Source organism: Schistocerca serialis, chromosome 7, assembly GCF_023864345.2.
Source record: "Schistocerca serialis cubense isolate TAMUIC-IGC-003099 chromosome 7, iqSchSeri2.2, whole genome shotgun sequence".
In the NCBI taxonomy this organism is placed as follows: Eukaryota; Metazoa; Arthropoda; class Insecta; order Orthoptera; family Acrididae; genus Schistocerca; species Schistocerca serialis.
This window is the reverse complement of record NC_064644.1, coordinates 62,675,554-62,694,025: the sequence shown is the minus strand read 5'-3', so window position 1 is coordinate 62,694,025 and position 18,472 is coordinate 62,675,554.

Genomic DNA, 18,472 nt, shown 5'->3' with positions numbered 1-18,472 from the left:
CATCCTGCAAGGTCACGAGGTAAATAACATATGCTTCAGCCTCTCCAGTCAACCACAACCTGATCATATGAAGGCAAATTCTGTCAGACCACCAGGTCAACTTGGCTGCAGTAGACACATATGTGAGAAATGCACTTACATCCTCTGTTGCCTTGCCAGAAAAAGGCAATATCAAATTTGCTACTGAAAATCGACAGAAAGAGAGGGTACATTTGGTATAACCTTAACTTCTCCAATATGTCCAAATATTTGTTGCTTCTCACGCTACCTCTCTCTAAATCTAATTCCCTAGGTTTCTGTTCAAGTGCTGACGGTAACCTAAGAATCTGCCACATCACAGGGGCTAGAAGATCATCTGTACAAGTGGTGTTTCTACTGACATCTTGCATACTCTTGTACTGTCCAGATAAAACAGAAATATACAGAACAAAAGGGAAGGATACCAGGTTCACTCTACAGACTACACAATACGCAGTGAGGTACCGTAGTTCTTATACCATATCATAGCCCACCTACACACACTACAATCTCATGCTGACTAACTTCAACATCGACAGGTGGAACATATGGCTGGCACAGGCTACAGCAAAATGCACACCTGACAGCTGTTAACTATGACTCATGACAGTTACCTTTAAAAGCAGGTAAGTCAGGAGGTTCACACGGTTGCACAAGTGTTACCTTCAGATTAAAATGAACATCCCTACAATCCACTGTGGCCAATGAAATGCACAATGAAACTGGCCAGTTACAGGGTACACAGATTGCTTCTCTCTCACTGCCCTGCATGGTACAAAACGTTGAATTCCAGATGAACACGATTGCTGATTACCAGTTGTAGCAGTGTGATAAGAGGCTCACTTCTTCACCAGTTGCAGCCACTTCTGACACCAGTTGTGGTGGGTTGTAGAGGTGATGGAGTGGTTGTAAGGTCCACTTCTGCACACCAGTTGTAGCAGTCACCCCTTGCATCAGGATTTGTAATGCACATGGAAGTAGAGCAGGTGAGGTGATGATGCTACTGGAGTAGGAAGCCAAGCTGGAGTGGATGGCTGTCATATGTCCTAAGGCATTAGTGAAACAGCAGTGCCTGAAATCTGATTTATTACTGCTGATTTTACAGTACAGACTGTCTTCTCCAGCACGTAGGTCTGCTGATTGCACACTCTTGTCTAATAAGGAATACAGAGACAGCAACCTCGTTGGCTGTGCCAGCTGTGCAGGCCAGGACACAACAGTGATGTCATGCAGGTGGCTGGGGCTGGAGTCTATAGGTGCAAGCCTGCAACAGCTCAGTGGTAGCTAGTGTGGCCTTCACGAGCACTATAGAAGAGGAACATGTGCAAGTGCCAACAGCATATTACGGATGGCAGGTGTCATGAAGGGGAAGCCCAAAAGTCAAATCAGCACCACAGCGTATAGACATGAAGGCTGTACTACATACAGCCAGGGTGGTGGTGCTGATGTTTCTCACCCAAGGGATTGTAGATGATAGTTTACAGTCACTCAGTATGGTCCTTCACCAAGGAAAGGCCCATGCTCATCCACATCTTCTTCAATCACAGAGGCAACCAAACAGTAGTGGCAGCTTGCAGCAGTTAGTCCCACTATAGTTGGCTGGTTGTGGCCTACGAGGCGAAGTCTTCTCTCGGCACCAGGCAGCAAATTGCGATTCGCCAGTCAAGTTATCTTGTAACTAGTGAGACTGTCATTCTGTCAGAATCAGAGATGCTAACAGGATGACCAGACATTGAGGCTGAGGCTTCAGAAATGGTAGCACAATGGTTATTTCAAAAGTCCTGCACATTTTGCATGTGTTACCATTGTGGTGGTGTGATCAAGTTGAAATTCATGTCAGTTGCGAGTGATACTTTAGGCATGACAGTCATATATGTCTTTTCTGGTTTGCATGGCTGTGTTGTGGAGTAATACAGTTTTTAAATGGAAACTAAAACTGAGTCAGGTTGGATTACACATAGTGATCAGTGCTCCTACACCAGAACTGAATCCCTATGAGTAAACAACCCAATGGAAATTTACAACACTTTGAGAGAGGTGTGTTGGAATGGTATGGTGGATCATAGCACAGTATTATGGTGATCTACTCATTTCCATGAAAGCTGGCTAAGGACTGAGGACAACATAGGAAGTGAAAGGCCATCAACTGCAACAGGCTACACTTCTCAGCTTATTGTCAACGAGATTTTGAGAGAGGATTAATGAAAAACATGTGCAGAAACTGCATTTGAAGTCAGAATACCTGTCACTTCAGTTTACAGAATCATAAGTGAAAAGTTAAAAATGAGGAAATTTGCTGCCAGATGGATTCCTCACGACCTAGTGAAGAGCAGAAAGCAGATCACAAAAGAATCACAGAAGAATTGCTTCAACATTATCAAACAGAAGAAGAGCAGTTTCTGAAAAGGATTGTTGCACTTCACAAAAGCTAGTTATGAGATTTTGAGCCGGAACTGGTCTCAGTTGTCACAATGGAAAAGTCCCAACTCTTCATGCCTGAAAAAATTCTGTCACCAACAATTAATGATCTTCACGTATGAGATGAATGGAGTCATAGCTACAAAAGAGTGCCTCAGAGGATGTCTGTAATAGGCACAAACAACAAACTATTTCTGCAAAGTGTTTTGCGACCAAAAATCTGTCAAAGAGGGTTTGACATGCATGCAGCTGATGTCTTCATTTGTTTGCTAATGCCCTGTTATGAGTCCACCAGATTTAGATTTGTTTCCCAAACTGAAGGAACAAATCTGTGGTAAACATGACCCACCTATCCCAGAGTGCATCTCTTTTAAAACCAGCCATTTCAGATCACCACGCAGTACAGCTTAAATTGGAGCTCCATGAGGCCCCCACTGTCACCACAAAGCAACAGTTTGTAACTAAAAGAATAATGTATAATGACAACATAAACTGCATGCTAGCACATATAAAATGGTTTGAAAATAATAGATTTTCATATGATAGCTTTGCTGCTGACTTCTATTACTGCTTTGATACCACATGCCCAGTTGTAATCACAAAAATGAAACAAACAAAAAATATAAACAAAAATATCTGGGTAAATAGTAATGTCACTGAAGCTAGGGAAAAATAAAAACTACTCCATAGTGCAATGCTGAATAATAGAGAGATTCCTGAACTAAAGGAAGCCTTCAAAATATATCAAGCACACTATAAGGACTTACACAGACCAGGAGCAACTATGTTGCAAATAAGCTTCAAAACTCACACAACGTAACTACTGGCATCTGGGCAGTCATAAACAGTTTTAGAACCTGCAATGACAAATCCTGTATGGACTTTACTATTAACCACAATGGCATGCTCATAAAAGACCAACTGGAAATTGTAAATATTTTAATGAATATTTTTCTTCCATAGGGGAAGCCATAAATGACAAACATAAAAACATGCACTACAGTTTTAAAGGTAATACATGTGATCATAGTGTTTATCTAGCCCCCAAAAACTGTGCAGAAATAATGAACATCATTAGCTCTCAAAAACCCTCTAATTCAGCTGGGCATGATGTCCGAAATATTAATATTTTAAAAGCCTGTAGCCAAAATGTTTCTGTACCTCTGTCTGTAGCAGTCAACGATATAATTAAATCAGGCACCTTTCCAGACAGACTAAAAATAGCACAGGTAACACCCATTTTTCAAAAAAGGTGACAACAACAAAATAGAAAACTACAGACCAGTCTCAATCCTTCCTGTCTTTTCCAAAATAGTTGAGAAAGTTATATACAACAGGATTATAAACTTTCTTAACAAACACAAGCTGATGTTTGAAAATCAAAATGGATTCCTAAAAGGTAAATCAACTAGCACTGCAGCTGCTCATCTAATTGAAGAAGTGTTGGGGGTATCGAAAGCAAGGAACATGTGGCAGGTGTATATCTAGATCTGGAAAAAGCCTTTGATTGTGTGAATGTTGACATCCTATTAGATAAGGTATGGAACATGGGCATTAGAGGCGCTGCTTATGACCTAATAAAGTGTTATATGAGCAATAGAAAACAGCTTGTTCTGCTTAAAACAAAAAGTGGTGTCTACAAATCAGAGATCACTTGCATAAAATATGGCGTGCTCCAGGGCTCGGTGTTGGACCCCCTTCTGTTCTTAATCTATGTAAATGATATTAAATACTGTACTATAAATTCCAAAATTGTTCTGTATGCCAATGACATGTCCACTGTGTGTAAAAAGGAATCATGTAATGAACTAGAGGCTGAGTGTAATAATGTGACCAAAAACAATTGTTCAGTTTTTTAATGAAAGCCACTTAAATGTAAGCACCAGTAAAACATGTTTGATGGAGTTTAACAAAAGTAGTTTGAATAACGAAATTAAATTATACATTGGCAACAAATTGGTAAAGAAAGAGTCTAGTGTAAAATTCCTTGGCGTAACAATCCAGAGCAACCAGAAATGTGACACACATATTGACTCCCTAGCAACTAAGTTGTCAAAAAATATATTTGCAATCAGTACTATTAGCAAGTTCTGTAAAGACACTGTAGTCCTGCAAACTGCATACTATGCTCTTTTCTCCTCTCATTTGAACTACAGTATTGAAATTTGGGGGGGCAACAACCAAAGCTAATCTAGATAAGTTATTCATTCTTCAAACAAGGGGTGCGAGAATAATCTGTGGAGCAAAATACAGGAAATCTTGTCGCAATTTGTTTCCAAAAACAGGGGTGTTAACTGTTATAAACACATACATTCTAAAAGCCACATTGCTTGTGAAAAGACTGCACCCAAACACTTATTCAGATTTCCACCAGTACAATATCAGAAATAAAGAAAGATTTTACATTGGCAGCCACAGAACAGCACTTTACAAAAAGGGGCCTCAGTACACAGGTATAAAATTAGCTAATGCACTGCCTAGTGCAGTCATGGCTCTTCCTACAATTAAACTGAAACATCAGCTTAAGAAATTTTTGGTAAAACACCCTTTCTACACATTATAAGAGTACCATACTTATATGAAGAACAACAAATTCTTTGTGAAATAATGTGAATAGAAATCAGTAAACATCTTATTGTAATTTTGTTGTAAATTAATGACATATTCAGAAGAATGTGTCTTGTGTATTGTACAAATAACTTTAATCATTACTGTTTCTTTGTACATGTGCAGTGCACCATTCGATGTTGAATATATTATTATTATTATTATTATTATTATTATTATTATTATTATTATTAATCAGATAGCTCAACAATGAAGGTCCCCTATCTGGAATACAGAAGCTGCCAAAATGCTGGGAATCTGTCATAAGCAAGAATGGACATTATGTTAAAGGCCTGTAAAGGTATTTTATAAAATCAAATTATTTTCTTCAGTTCTATCTTACAGTGTGCAGAACTTTTAAAATGACCCTCATATTTAAGCTAGACATAATGTCATCATGACTGGCAATGGTGTCATTCGCCCTCATTATCCAGATGTGTCAGCAGACTTGTCCCTGTCATGGTATCTCAATTACCATCTGTTCCCCTTGCCTTCACACTTTCTGTCACGGCTAGGATGCCATGGAGTGGCTAAACTCAGAGGTTATATTTATGGCTCCTTAGTGCAAGGCTCACAGAATGACACATTAAGTGCCATCACTCTGCACCATTTGTGTTTCTCGATTACAGCTCGGCTTGATTTGGCAGCTCATTAAGAGTGACACCTCGTCTTCTGCAACACAGCATGTTTTGTGTGTGACAGATACCAGCTGTGACACACGCTATGAGGCAGATCTGATTCTCTACCATCTGCTCCAAGTAATTACTTCAAAAATTTATATACACACATGGGAAATGAACCTGCTATGCAACAGTCTTTTGAAGAAAAGAGAAGTGACAGTATCAGTATGAAGAGCTGAAGTGGCAAGCCAGTACTTTATTTATTTAATCGTATGGCTAGGGCCTCCGGCAGGCAGATCGTTCACCGGGTGCTGGTCTTTCAATTTGACACCACTTCGGCGACCTGCAGTCGATGAGGATGAAAGGATGATGATGAGGACAGTACAACACCCAGTCCCTGGGAGGAGAAAATTCCCCAACCCAGCCGGGAATCAAACCTGGACCCAGAGGATTGACAATCTGTCACACTGACCATTCAGCTACTGGGGGCAAGCCAGTATTAAACACAGAAGAGAAGGCTAAAGGCTGGAAGCAACATATAGAGGGTCCAGCTGAGTGGAATAAACTTAGAAAAATATAAAATGAGACGAGGAAGTACGTGACGATGAGATGAGAGGTACGATACTGTGGGAAGAGTCTGACAGAGCACTGAAAGACTTAAGCTGAAACAAGGCCCCAAGAGTGGACAACATTCCCTTCGAATTATTAAGAATCTTAGGAGAACCAACAGCGACAAAATTTTCCGTGTGATGTGCAAGATAAATGAAACATGCAAAATACATTCAGATTGCTGGAGAAATGTAATAATTATGGCACCAAAGAAGGCAAATGCAGACAAGAGTGAATACTGCTGAACCATCAGTTACAGCCAGGGTTGCAAAATACTGACATAAATAATTTACAGACAAATGGAAAAACTGAAAGAAGCTAACTTTGCAAAAGATCAGTTTGGTTTCCAGAGAAATGTAGGAAAATGCAAGGCAATATTGATCTGACTTATCCTAGAAGATAGGCTGGAGAAAGAAAAACCTACATTTACAGCATTTGCAGATTTAGAGAAAGCTATTGAGAATGTGGACTGGACCACACTCTCAAAAATTTTGAATGTAGTAGGGGCAAAATAAAGGGACCAAACAGTTATTTGCAATTTTTACAAGAACCACACTGTAGTTATAAGAGGAAAAGGACATGAAGGGAAATCATAGTTGAGAAGGGAGTGAGCCAGCATATCCAATGTTAATCAATTTGTATGTTGAGCAAGAAACCAAAGAGAAATTTGGGAAGGGAATTAAAGTTTAGGGACAAATAAAAACTATGCAGTTTGCTCAAGATATTGTACTTCTGTTGGAGAAGGCTAAGGATATGGGAGAGAGATGGAACTGCATGGATAGTGCCTTAAAAGGAGATTATAAAAAAAACACCAAATAAAGTAAAACAGGGTTAATCAAACGAAGTCAAATTAAATAAAGCAGTGTTGAGGTTAATTTGATTGCTAATCCAGTGTGCTAACTACTGCCACATCATTAAACATGCTACTGTAGAAGAATGCTGAATATAACATGGGTGCCGGCCGGAGCGGCCATGCGCTTCTAGGAGCTGCAGTCTGAAACTGAGCGACCGCTACGGTCGCAGGTTCGAATCCTGCCTCGGGCATGGATGCGTGTGATGTCCTTAGGTTAGTTAGATTTAACTAGTTCTAAGTTCTAGGTGACTAATGACCTCAGAAGTTAAGTCACATAGTGCTCAGAGCCATTTGAACCATTTATAACATGGGTAGATAGAATAGCGAATGAGGAGTTACTGAATAGCCTTGGAGGAAAAAGCAATTAATGGCACAACCAGAGTAAGAGAAGGAATCAGTTGATGGGCCACGTACCAAGGCACCAAATAATTATCAGTACACTAATGATAAAAAGTTGTTGTTGTTGTTGTTGTTGTTGTGGTCTTCAGTCCTGAGACTGGTTTGATGCAGCTCTCCATGCTAATCTATCCTGTGCAAGCTCCATCTCCCAGTACCTACTGCAACCTACATCCTTCTGAATCTGCTTAGTGTATTTATCTCTTGGTCTCCCTCTACGATTTTTACCCTCCACACTGCCCTCCAATGCTAAATTTGTGATCCCTTGATGCCTCAGGACATGTACTACCAACCGATCCCTTCTTCTAGTCAAGTTGTGCCACAAACGTCTCTTCTTCCCAATCCTATTCAATACCTCCTCATTCGTTACGTGATCTACCCATCTAATTTTCAGCATTATTCTGTAGCACCACATTTCGAAAGCTTCTATTCTCTTCTTGTCTAAACTATTTATCGTCCATGTTTCACTTCCACACATGGCTACACTCCATACAAATACTTTCAGAAACGACTTCCTGACTCTTAAATCTATACTCGATGTTAACAAATTTCTCTTCTTCAGAAACGCTTTCCTTGCCATTGCCACTCTACATTTTATATCCTCTCTACTTCGACCATTATCAGTTATTTTTCTCCCCAAATAGCAAAACTCCTTTACTACTTTAAGTGTCTCATTTCCTAATCTAATTCCCTCAGCATCACCTGACTTAATTCGAATACATTCCATTATCCTCATTTTGCTTTTGTTGATGTTCATCTTAAATCCTCCTTTCAAGACACTGTCCATTCCGTTCAACTGCTCTTCCAAGTCCTTTGCTGTCTCTGACAGAATTACAATGTCATTGGTGAACCTCAAAGTTTTTACTTCTTCTCCATGGACTTTAATACCTACTCCGAATTTTTCTTTTGTTTCCTTTACTGCTTGCACAATATACAGATTGAATAGCATCGGGGATAGGCTACAACCCTGTCTCACTCCCTTCCCAACCACTGCTTCCCTTTCATGCCACTCTGCCCCTCGACTCTTATAACTGCCATCTGGTTTCTGTACAAATTGTAAATAGCCTTTTGCTCCCTGTATTTTATCCCTGCCACCTTTAGAATTTGAAAGAGAGTATTCCAGTTAACATTGTCAAAAGCTTTCTCTAAGTGTACAAATGCTAGAAATGTAGGTTTGCCTTTCCTTAATCTAAGATAAGTCGTAGGGTCAGTATTGCCTCACGTGTTCCAATATTTCTATGGAATCCAAACTGATTTTCGCCGAGGTCGGCTTCTACCAGTTTTTCCATTCGTCTGTAAAGAATTCGTATTAGTATTTTGCAGCTGTGACTTGTGAAAATTACAAACTGATAGTTCAGTAATTTTCACATCTGTCAACACCTGTTCACATCTGTTTCGACTCAGGTCTTTCAGTGCTCTGTCAAACTCTTCACGCAGTATCTTATCTCCCATTTCATGTTCATCTACATCCTCTTCCATTTCCATAATATTGTCCTCAAGTACATCGCCCTTGTATAGACCCTCTATATACTCCTTCCACCTTTCTGCTTTCCCCTCTTTGCTTAGAACTGGGTTTCCATCTGAGCTCTTGATATTCATACAAGTCGCTCTCTTTTCTCCAAAGGTCTCTTTAATTTTCCTGTAGGCTGTATCTATCTTACCCCTAGTGAGATAAGCCTCTACATCCTTACATTTGTCCTCTAGCCATGCCTGCTTAGCCATTTTGCACTTCCTGTCGATCTCATTTTTGAGACATTTGTATTCCTTTTTGCCTGCTTCACTTACTGCATTTTTATATTTTCTCCTTTCATCAATTAAATTCAATATTTCTTCTGTTACCCAAGGATTTCGACTAGCCCTCGTCTTTTTACCTACTTGATCCTCTGCTGCCTTCACTACTTCATCCCTCAGAGCTACCCATTCGTCTTCTACTGTATTTCTTTCACCCATTCCTGTCAATTGTTCCCTTATGCTCTCCCTAAAACTCTGTACAACCTCTGGTTCTTTCAGTTTATCCAGGTCCCATCTCCTTAAATTCCCACCTTTTTGCAATTTCTTCAGTTTTAATCTACAGTTCATAACCAATATGTGGTGTCACCGCCATACACCACACTTGCTAGGTGGTAGCTTAAATCGGCCGCGGTCCATTTAGTACATGTCGAACCCGCGTGTCGCCACTGTGTGATCGCAGACCGAGCGCCACCACAAGGCAGGTCTCAAGATACGACATAGCACTCGCCCCAGTTGTACGACGACTTTGCTAGCGACTACACTGAAGCCTTTCTCTCATTTGCCGAGAGACAGTTAGAATAGCCTTCAGCTAAGTCCATGGCTACGACCTAGCAAGGCGCCATTAGCCTTATATAGTTTGATAGCTATCGTATGAAATGTCTCATCAAGAAGGCTGTATTCACATCAAAGAATAAAAGATAAGTATTCGAGGAGCTGCATACTTTTCTTATTAGAATTCACTACTTATCCTGTTCCAGATTTCACGCCCGTCTGCGTTAGATTTCGGCCTCCTCTATCTACAAGGTGTTGGCACATTTACCAACACATAATTGGCGACGAGACAACGGAAAGGGTCTTGTTCTTTCTAATTGCTTACATTTACTTGTGTCATGGCTTCGCCAGATGTACTGTCCGAATTTTATCGCTTGCAGAATCAGCAGACGCAGGCGTTATTGGATGCCCTTGGACAGCTCGTCCAGGGTCAACGTGCCATTCAAACCGATGCGGCAGCCGCCGCTTCACCGCTACCGCAGCCACAACATGCAGTTGCACCGCCATTCTGTAATTTTCAAGCAGACGTCGAATCCTGGATGGAATGGTCACGCCAGTTTGGATTTCATTTCGCCGCCTACAGAATTCAAGGTAATGAGCGGCAGCCGTTTTTGCTTTCGTGTGTAGGTGTGTCCACCTACAGTGTGATAGTGAAATTGTTTCCCCGACGCGACGTAGCAACTCCGTCCTACGAAGAAATTTTGTCGGCATTGGACGCCTATTTCAAAGAAACAGTAAATGTCGTTGCAAAATGGTATACGTTCTTTCGTACAAAACGTACGGCCGGTCAAACTAATAGGGAGTGGGTTGCAACTTTGCAAGGCCTTACTAGGGATTGTGCGTTTGAATGTGACTGTGGCCTTCCTTATTCAGATACTATGGTACGCGATGCAATTGCACAGAACGTTTCTGATGTTCGCATACGGGAACAGATTTTGAAATTAGTTAATCCCTCCCTTCAACAAGTGATAGACATATTGGATAGACAAGACACACTAGACTTTGCTCAGGAATCATTTGAAACTTCGCCAGCGGTGTGTAACATTCACCGACTCGCCAGGCGCGCTGCGCGGCCCGGTAAATTGCCCTCGCACACGTCCGTGCAGCTGCCGCCACGCTATAAACCAGGTGTGCCGCGCCAGCACACAATTGCAGTGAAATCATGCCCGCGGTGTGCAACTAGACATTCGCGTGAAAACTGCCCGTCACGCCAAGCTATTTGCTTTTTCTGTGATAAGAAAGGACATGTTCAAAGTGTTTGCCAGAAAAAGCTCAGATCAGACACTCTTAATCATTCCAGGCTCTTTGCTTCGCGCCGGAATCGAACCAAGGACATGAAGGCTCATGCACCTTCGCCCATGGACATTCATGTAGTTAATTCCACTTCGTCCAGTGCCACTTTCTCTAACAGTGACCGTGTTCGTCCCACAAAAAGTGTGCGTCGACGTCGCCGGAAATCACGTCAATTAGCAAGTGATTCTGTACCAGTGTCTGTTCAAATTGCACAATACAGTCGCTTTTGTCGTCAGCAGGACAATAAACTTTTTGTAGATTTGGACTTTAATGGCAAGGTCATACCATTCCAGCTCGATACCGGAGCTGCAGTTTCATTGCTCAATCACGACACGTACAAACAACTGGGCAAACCTCCGTTGCGTGCCGCAAATGTTCAGTTAAAAAGTTATTCAGGACAGCAGATCCCTGTGTTAGGACAGTGCAGCCTTCTTGCAACATACAAGGGACAAACAAAACTTGTGTCATTTTACGTTCTTCGTTCTTCTACTGCAGTGAACTTGTTTGGTTTAGATTTATTTCAATTGTTAACATGTCTATAGTAAATCCGGTCCTATCAGTGAATCAGACTGTGCCTTCAGACAGTGTTTCTCGTTTGTGTGAAGAATTTGCAGACATTTTTGCACCGGGCTTAGGTTGCGCTAAAAACTATGAAGCACATTTGGAACTGACAGTAAACGCGCGACCGAAATTTTTCAGAGTGCGCAATGTTCCCCACGCATTCCGTGATGAGGTCGCAAGAACGTTACACGATTTAGCATCACAAGGTGTGAGTGAATGTGCGCAATGCCTCTTCCATTTCAGCTCCGCTTCATAGCTTACGCCGTAAGGGTGTTCCGTTCGTCTGGACGACAGAATGCGAACGCGCCTTTCGCCAGTTGAAATCGGCGTTGCTTTCAAATACTTGTCTTACGCCATTCGATCCCCAGAAACCCCTTTTGTTGATGGTCGATGCATCGGATTTCGGGATCGGTGCTGTGCTTGCGCACAAAGATGGATCGCATGATCGCCCTATTGCCTTTGCGTCCAAATTGCTCTCATCTGCGCAAAGACATTACTCACAGATAGCGAAAGAAGCTTTGGCTCTCGTCTTTGGTGTTACAAAGTTCCATGATTTCTTGTATGGTCGTCACTTTACCATCATCACAGACCACAAACCTTTGACGTCGCTTTTCCATCCGTACAAGCCTGTACCTCCGCGTACAAAGCAGAAATTCATTCGCTGGTCTATTTTCTTCTCGCAGTACCGCTACGATATCTTGTATCGGTCCACTGCTAAGCACGGCAACGCCGATGCGTTGTCCCGTTTGCCTGTTGCTGAGGATAAAGCATTCGATTCTTCCGAACTTGCTTGCATGTTCATTGATTCGGAAACCGATGAAGTGGTCGAATCGTTTCCGATTGATTTTCGTCGTGTAGCTACAGCCACAGCTGCTGACCCGGTCCTTGCTACCGTTTTGCGTTTTGTTGCTACGCAATGGCCTTTATCACAGTCTCGGATCGAGGATCCGTTGGTTCGCAGATTTTTTGCTCATAGGGAGAGACTTTTTGTACGACGTGGTGTTTTGTTGTTGCGTTCTGATAATGATCAGTCCAGAGTCGTGGTCCCATGTTCGTACCAGTCCTCTGTCTTACGGCTTCTTCACCAAGGACATTCGGGTATAGTGCGAACGAAACAACTTGCTCGTCAGCACTGTACTTGGTTCGGAATCGATGCTGCGATTACGAATATGTGTTCTTCTTGCATGGCGTGTGCCGAACAACAATCCGCACCGCCGCGAAAAGTCTTTGGATGGCCAAAAGCCACTTCCCCTTGGCAACACTTGCACATCGATTTTGCTGGTCCATTCTGGAATGCTAGATGGTTGGTTCTGGTAGATGCCTTCAGTAATTTTCCTTTTGTTGTCCGGATGTCTTCCACGACGTCCACTGCCACCATCCAAGCATTGTCTGCTATCTTTTGCATTGAAGGTCTTCCGCAGACTATTGTTTCCGACAATGGCCCACAATTCATGTCCGCAGACTTTCCGTCATTCTACCAGGCCAATGGTATTCAACATCTGACATCCACGCCGTTTTCGCCTCAGTCAAACGGTGCCGCTGAACGATTGGTCCGGACTTTCACGTCACAGATGTTAAAGTTGAAAGAGTCGCATTCTCGGGAGGACGCGTTGTTGATCTTTTTGTCTTCGTATCGCTCTCAGCCCCGAGATGGTCGCTCGCCGGCTGAGTTGCTCCACGGTCGTCCTCATCGAACCTTGATGTCTTTGCTGCATCCGCCGCATCAGGTTCCTGTGCAGCGGCAGACTCCTGCTTTTGCTCCAGGCGACGTTGTATTCTATCGCAACTATCGAGGTTCACGGCGTTGGCTCGTAGGGCGCTTTCTTCGCTGCCTCGGCCGCGCGATGTATTTGAATTTGGGGGCCTCTGGTGAGGTGCGTCGGCATCTCAATCAGCTGCGCCTCTGTCGTCGCCCGGGTTCTGCCGCTCCCCGTCTGCTTTCAGCGATGGAGCCGTCCGGTCAGCGCCCTGGGGACCCATCTACTGCCTCGCCTCATCCCCAGGTGTTACCGACGATGCCTTCCATTTGCCCCATGGCTGCGTGCCGCCGCAGCCGCCGCCGCCGCCTGTTCTTCCGCCAGCGCCGCCCGCATTCGACGCTTCGCTGCAGCCGCCAAGCGCCTCCCTGGGTCATGCGCCGCCGATCGCTTCCCGTGACCAGCTGTCCTCCGCCATGGAACTCTTGCCCGCTCCGGACCACTTGACGTCTTCGCGCGTCGGGTACCCCGACGCAAAGGAGGTTGACCCTTCGGCCCCTCCTGTCTCTTTACGGGCGCATACACCGCATGTTGACGTGCACCCTGGACTAGGTTTTCAGGCGTTTCCTAGATCCCCTCGGACCGAATGGCCGGGTGCGGGTGGCACAGCCTCGCCTGTTGTTAGGCTCCCCACTTCATCGCGTACGTCAACATGGGGTCCTCCCCACGGTGGGCGGAAGCCTTATCACACGACCGTTCACCGATTTGCGGGGGAGGAATGTGGTGTCACCGCCAGACACCACACTTGCTAGGTGGTAGCTTAAATCGGCCCCGGTTCAATTTAGTATATGTCGGACCTGCGTGTCGCCACTGTGTGATCGCAGACCGAGCGCCACCACAAGGCAGGTCTCGAGATATGATATAGCACTCGCCCCAGTTGTACGACGACTTTGCTAGCGACTACACTGAAGCCTTTCTCTCATTTGCTGAGAGACAGTTAGAATAGCCTTCAGCTAAGTCCATGGCTACGACCTAGCAAGGCGCCATTAGCCTTACATAGTTTGATAGCTATCGTATGAAATGTCTCATCAAGAAGGCTGTATTCACATCAAAGAATAAAAGATAAGTATTCGAAGAGCTGCATACTTTTCTTATTAGAATTCACTACTTATCCTGTTCCAGATTTCACGCCCGTCTGCGTTAGATTTCGGCCTCCTCTATCTACAAGGTGTTGGCACATTTACCAACACATCACAATAGATTGTGGTCAGAGTCCACATCTGCCAATGGAAATGTCCTACAATTTAAAACCTGGTTCCTAAATCTCTGTCTAACCATTATATAATCTATCTGATACCTTTTAGTATCTCCAGGATTGTTCCATGTATACAACCTTCTTTTATGATTCTTGAACCAAGTGTTAGCTATGATTATGCTCTGTGCAAAATTCTAACAGACGGCTTCCTCTTTCATTTTTTAGCCCCAATCTATATTCACCTACTACGTTTCCTTCTCTCCCTTTTCCTACTGTCGAATTCCAGTCACCCATGACTATTAAATTTTCGTCTCCCTTCACTACATGAATAATTTCTTTTATGTCATCATACATTTCTTCAATTTCTTCGCCATCTGCAGAGCTAGTTGGCATATAAACTTGTACTACTGTAGTAGGCATGGGCTTTGTGTCTATCTTGGCCACTATAATACGTTCACTATGCTGTTTGTAGTAGCTTACCCCCACTCCTATTTTCCTATTAATTATTAAACCTACTCCCGCATTACCCCTATTTGATTTTGTATTTATAACCCTGTATTCACTTGACTAGAAGTCTTGTTCCTCCTGCCACCGAACTTCACTAATTCCGTTATATCTAACTTTAACCTATCCATTTACCTTTTTAAATTTTCTAACCTACCTGCCCGATTAAGGGATCTGACATTCCACGCTCCGATCCGTAGAATGCCAGTTTTCTTTCTCCTGATAACGACACCCTCTTGAGTAGTCCCCGCCCGGAGATCCGAATGGGGGACTCTTTTACTTCCGAAATATTTTACCCAAGAGGACGCCATCATCATTTAACCATACAGTAAAGCTGCATGCCCTCAGGAAAAGTTGCGGCTGTAGTTTCCCCTTGCTTTCAGCCGTTCGCAGTACCACAACAGCAAGGCCATTTTGGTTAATGTTACAAGGCCAGATCAGTCAATCATCCAGACTGTTGCCCCTGCAACTACTGAAAAGGCTGCTGCCCCTCTTCAGGAACCACACGTTTGTCTGGCCTCTCAACAGATACCCCTCCATTGTGGTTGCGCCTATGGTACGGCTATCTGTATCGTTGAGGCACGCAAGCCTCCCCACCAACGGCAAGGTCCATGGTTCATGGGGGGGAGGTAGGGGTAAAAATTGTAGGGGGAGACAAAGGCCTGAATACAGCAAGCAGGTTCAAATGGATGTACATTGTGACTGTTATGCAGAGATTAAGAGACTTGATGGGATAGAAGAGCATGAACAGCTGCATCAAACTAGTCTTTTGACTGAACATCACAACCATATGAAACTTACTGGCAGATTAAAACTGTGTGCCGGACCGAGACTCAAACGCAGGACCTTTGCCTGGCAAAGGAAGTTTCATATCAATGCAAAGGAAGTTTCGTATCAGTGCACACTCTGCTGCAGAGTGAAAATCTCATTCTGATCACAACAATGTGTTTGATTAAAATTTGGTGGCGACACTGCTGACAGTTTTAACACAACACATATTTAAGGATGTCGAATAAGTACTTATGGTCAGACTGATAACTGTGTTTAATGTATTATAAATAAAGTGACAGCATGAAATAAACTCACATTTTTCCTTAGCCCATATGTATAGATTAGTTAGTGTTAATATATGTTTAATTAAGAAAGACATGTTGATAAACAGATAACATTAAAAATTAAGCATAATTCCAAATGGGTGTGCCTGACGTAAATGCTGAAGACAACATTATGAACAGCAACTAGTTATGTATGCTATTTATATTGATATGCATATTTTTGCAAACGTTTTCTTTGTGTAAAATATCTCATCTGTGATGGCAAATTGCAAGTTTTCTTTCTTTTTTGTTGTTGTTGTTAATAAGTGCTACAAGAGGAGCATATGCGTAATTGAGGTTTTGGATTGAAGGTATTTGAATTTGCATCTTTTTGCATGTATAATTTGTATCAATTACATCCTAAGTTCAAAAGATGCAACCTTTTTATAATGTTACTAAGGTGACTGGATTAGATCAGAATTGGGGGAACTATTCAGTTACTTAGGGAATCACTAAAAAGCATTCGTTGTCTTACTGATCTGACAGTCTTACTTTTTGTTCATCACAGTGCATGGACATATGTATGTGTAGCAGTAGTAGAAGCAATAGTAGTAGGGGTAGCAGCTTATTTGTTGAACAAAAATATGTCACATGAACTTCACCAGTAAATACATACCTGATGTGTACTACTCTACACAATATAACATTCAAAACTGCATAAACAAAACATATGAATTGCAGAAAATTATAAGAAAGATATTTTATATAGAATATATATAGTTAACAGTGTATGAAAAGATAGATTGCTACTTAACATAAAGAAGACATGTTAAGTTGCAGACAGGCACAATTAAAAGACACTTATATAAAGCTTTCAGTCACAGCCTTTATCAGTAAAAGAGACACACACGTCATTCATACACTACACACAAGCTAGCACACTTCACACACACATGACCGCCAACTCCAGCATCTTGGGCCGGAATACAACTATCATGTGGAATTTAGGCAGCAATCGAAGGGGGAGGGGGGGGGGGAGAAGGGATAGTAGTGTGCAGGTGGGGAGAGAGACAAAATCTGTCTGGTGGAGTGTGCAGGGATTAGAATATCAACAGGCGCTGTGTCAGGAGGTTGTGGGGCAGGGAGGTGGGGAAAAAAGAAGCGAAAAAGAAGAGTGGTGAAAGATGGGAGGATGCATTGACAGAGGGCAGCAAATAAACAGTGTGGGAGATGAGAATGGAGAGGAATGATAGGACAGAGGGGGTGGAAACTGTTGGATGGAGGGAATGGGGACAGTATGTTAGTGTGGCGTCGACAGTTCGTATCGACCATGAAACTTAATATCTGAGAACTCTATAAGTGCTCTGTCGAGCCTCCACCTTAACTTTACTTTAGTCTGTTCTCTGTTACACTTCATTCTGTATGGACACAGTGTCAAGTGTAAATATATATGAGCTACAACATATATGGGAATTAAGTTTTCTATGTCCTGATTATCGATCCTGTTCCCATAGTGGCGACCCCGCAGTTCGTTCGTGTTTCGCGTCTTCCACGCCGGATGCATCAGGTTATATGCACTACCCAATGACCACGCCAAACAATGCCTTGTTTGAAGATGTGGAAGCATAACTCTGCTCACCGAGTTTCATCATTTCTTGGCCAACGGCGTATTCATCATTTACGCACAGTGATTCGTGTTCTCAACCATCGCCGTGTGCTAACCTCACTAGTTTTCAACGGTCGATGACTACGCTGTTCAAGCAAACAACAGACTCAGGCTTCGCGTCACCGGATTATGCCCATCCGACAGTGAAATGTGAACTGAAAAATATTTCAAATTGTGTCTCTTCAAATCGAGTGTTTCAAGAACAAAGTGATCTCCATTCGAACACTTGTTTAGCCACCCACCGGCATGCTACATCAATTACTGTTGAGCCGTGTGCAATGCTGCCATTACTACAAACCGCGCCAGATCCATTCTGCGCATGTGGTGTTCCAGTTGTGTCCAATTTACATACACAATTCAGTGTTTCGCATAACATGGACCCCTTACCTCACTTGAGTGGCCCACCACATGCACTACAGGCATGTTATGCATCAGATAGTTTCCACGTGGGTGGCGTTCTCAACCCCCTGCCCCCCCCCATACCCCTGCCCTGCCCCCCCCCCCCCCCCCCCACTTGCGGGGGTCCCTGTTTCCGGTTGCTGAACTGCCTGCCGCTCCCACAGCACCGCCTGCGTCTGCCACACCAGTCTCTCAGTCTGTTCCAGAAGCAAGTCGTTTCCATCCAGCACTCGTCACTCACAGTCCAGTTTCTAGGCCC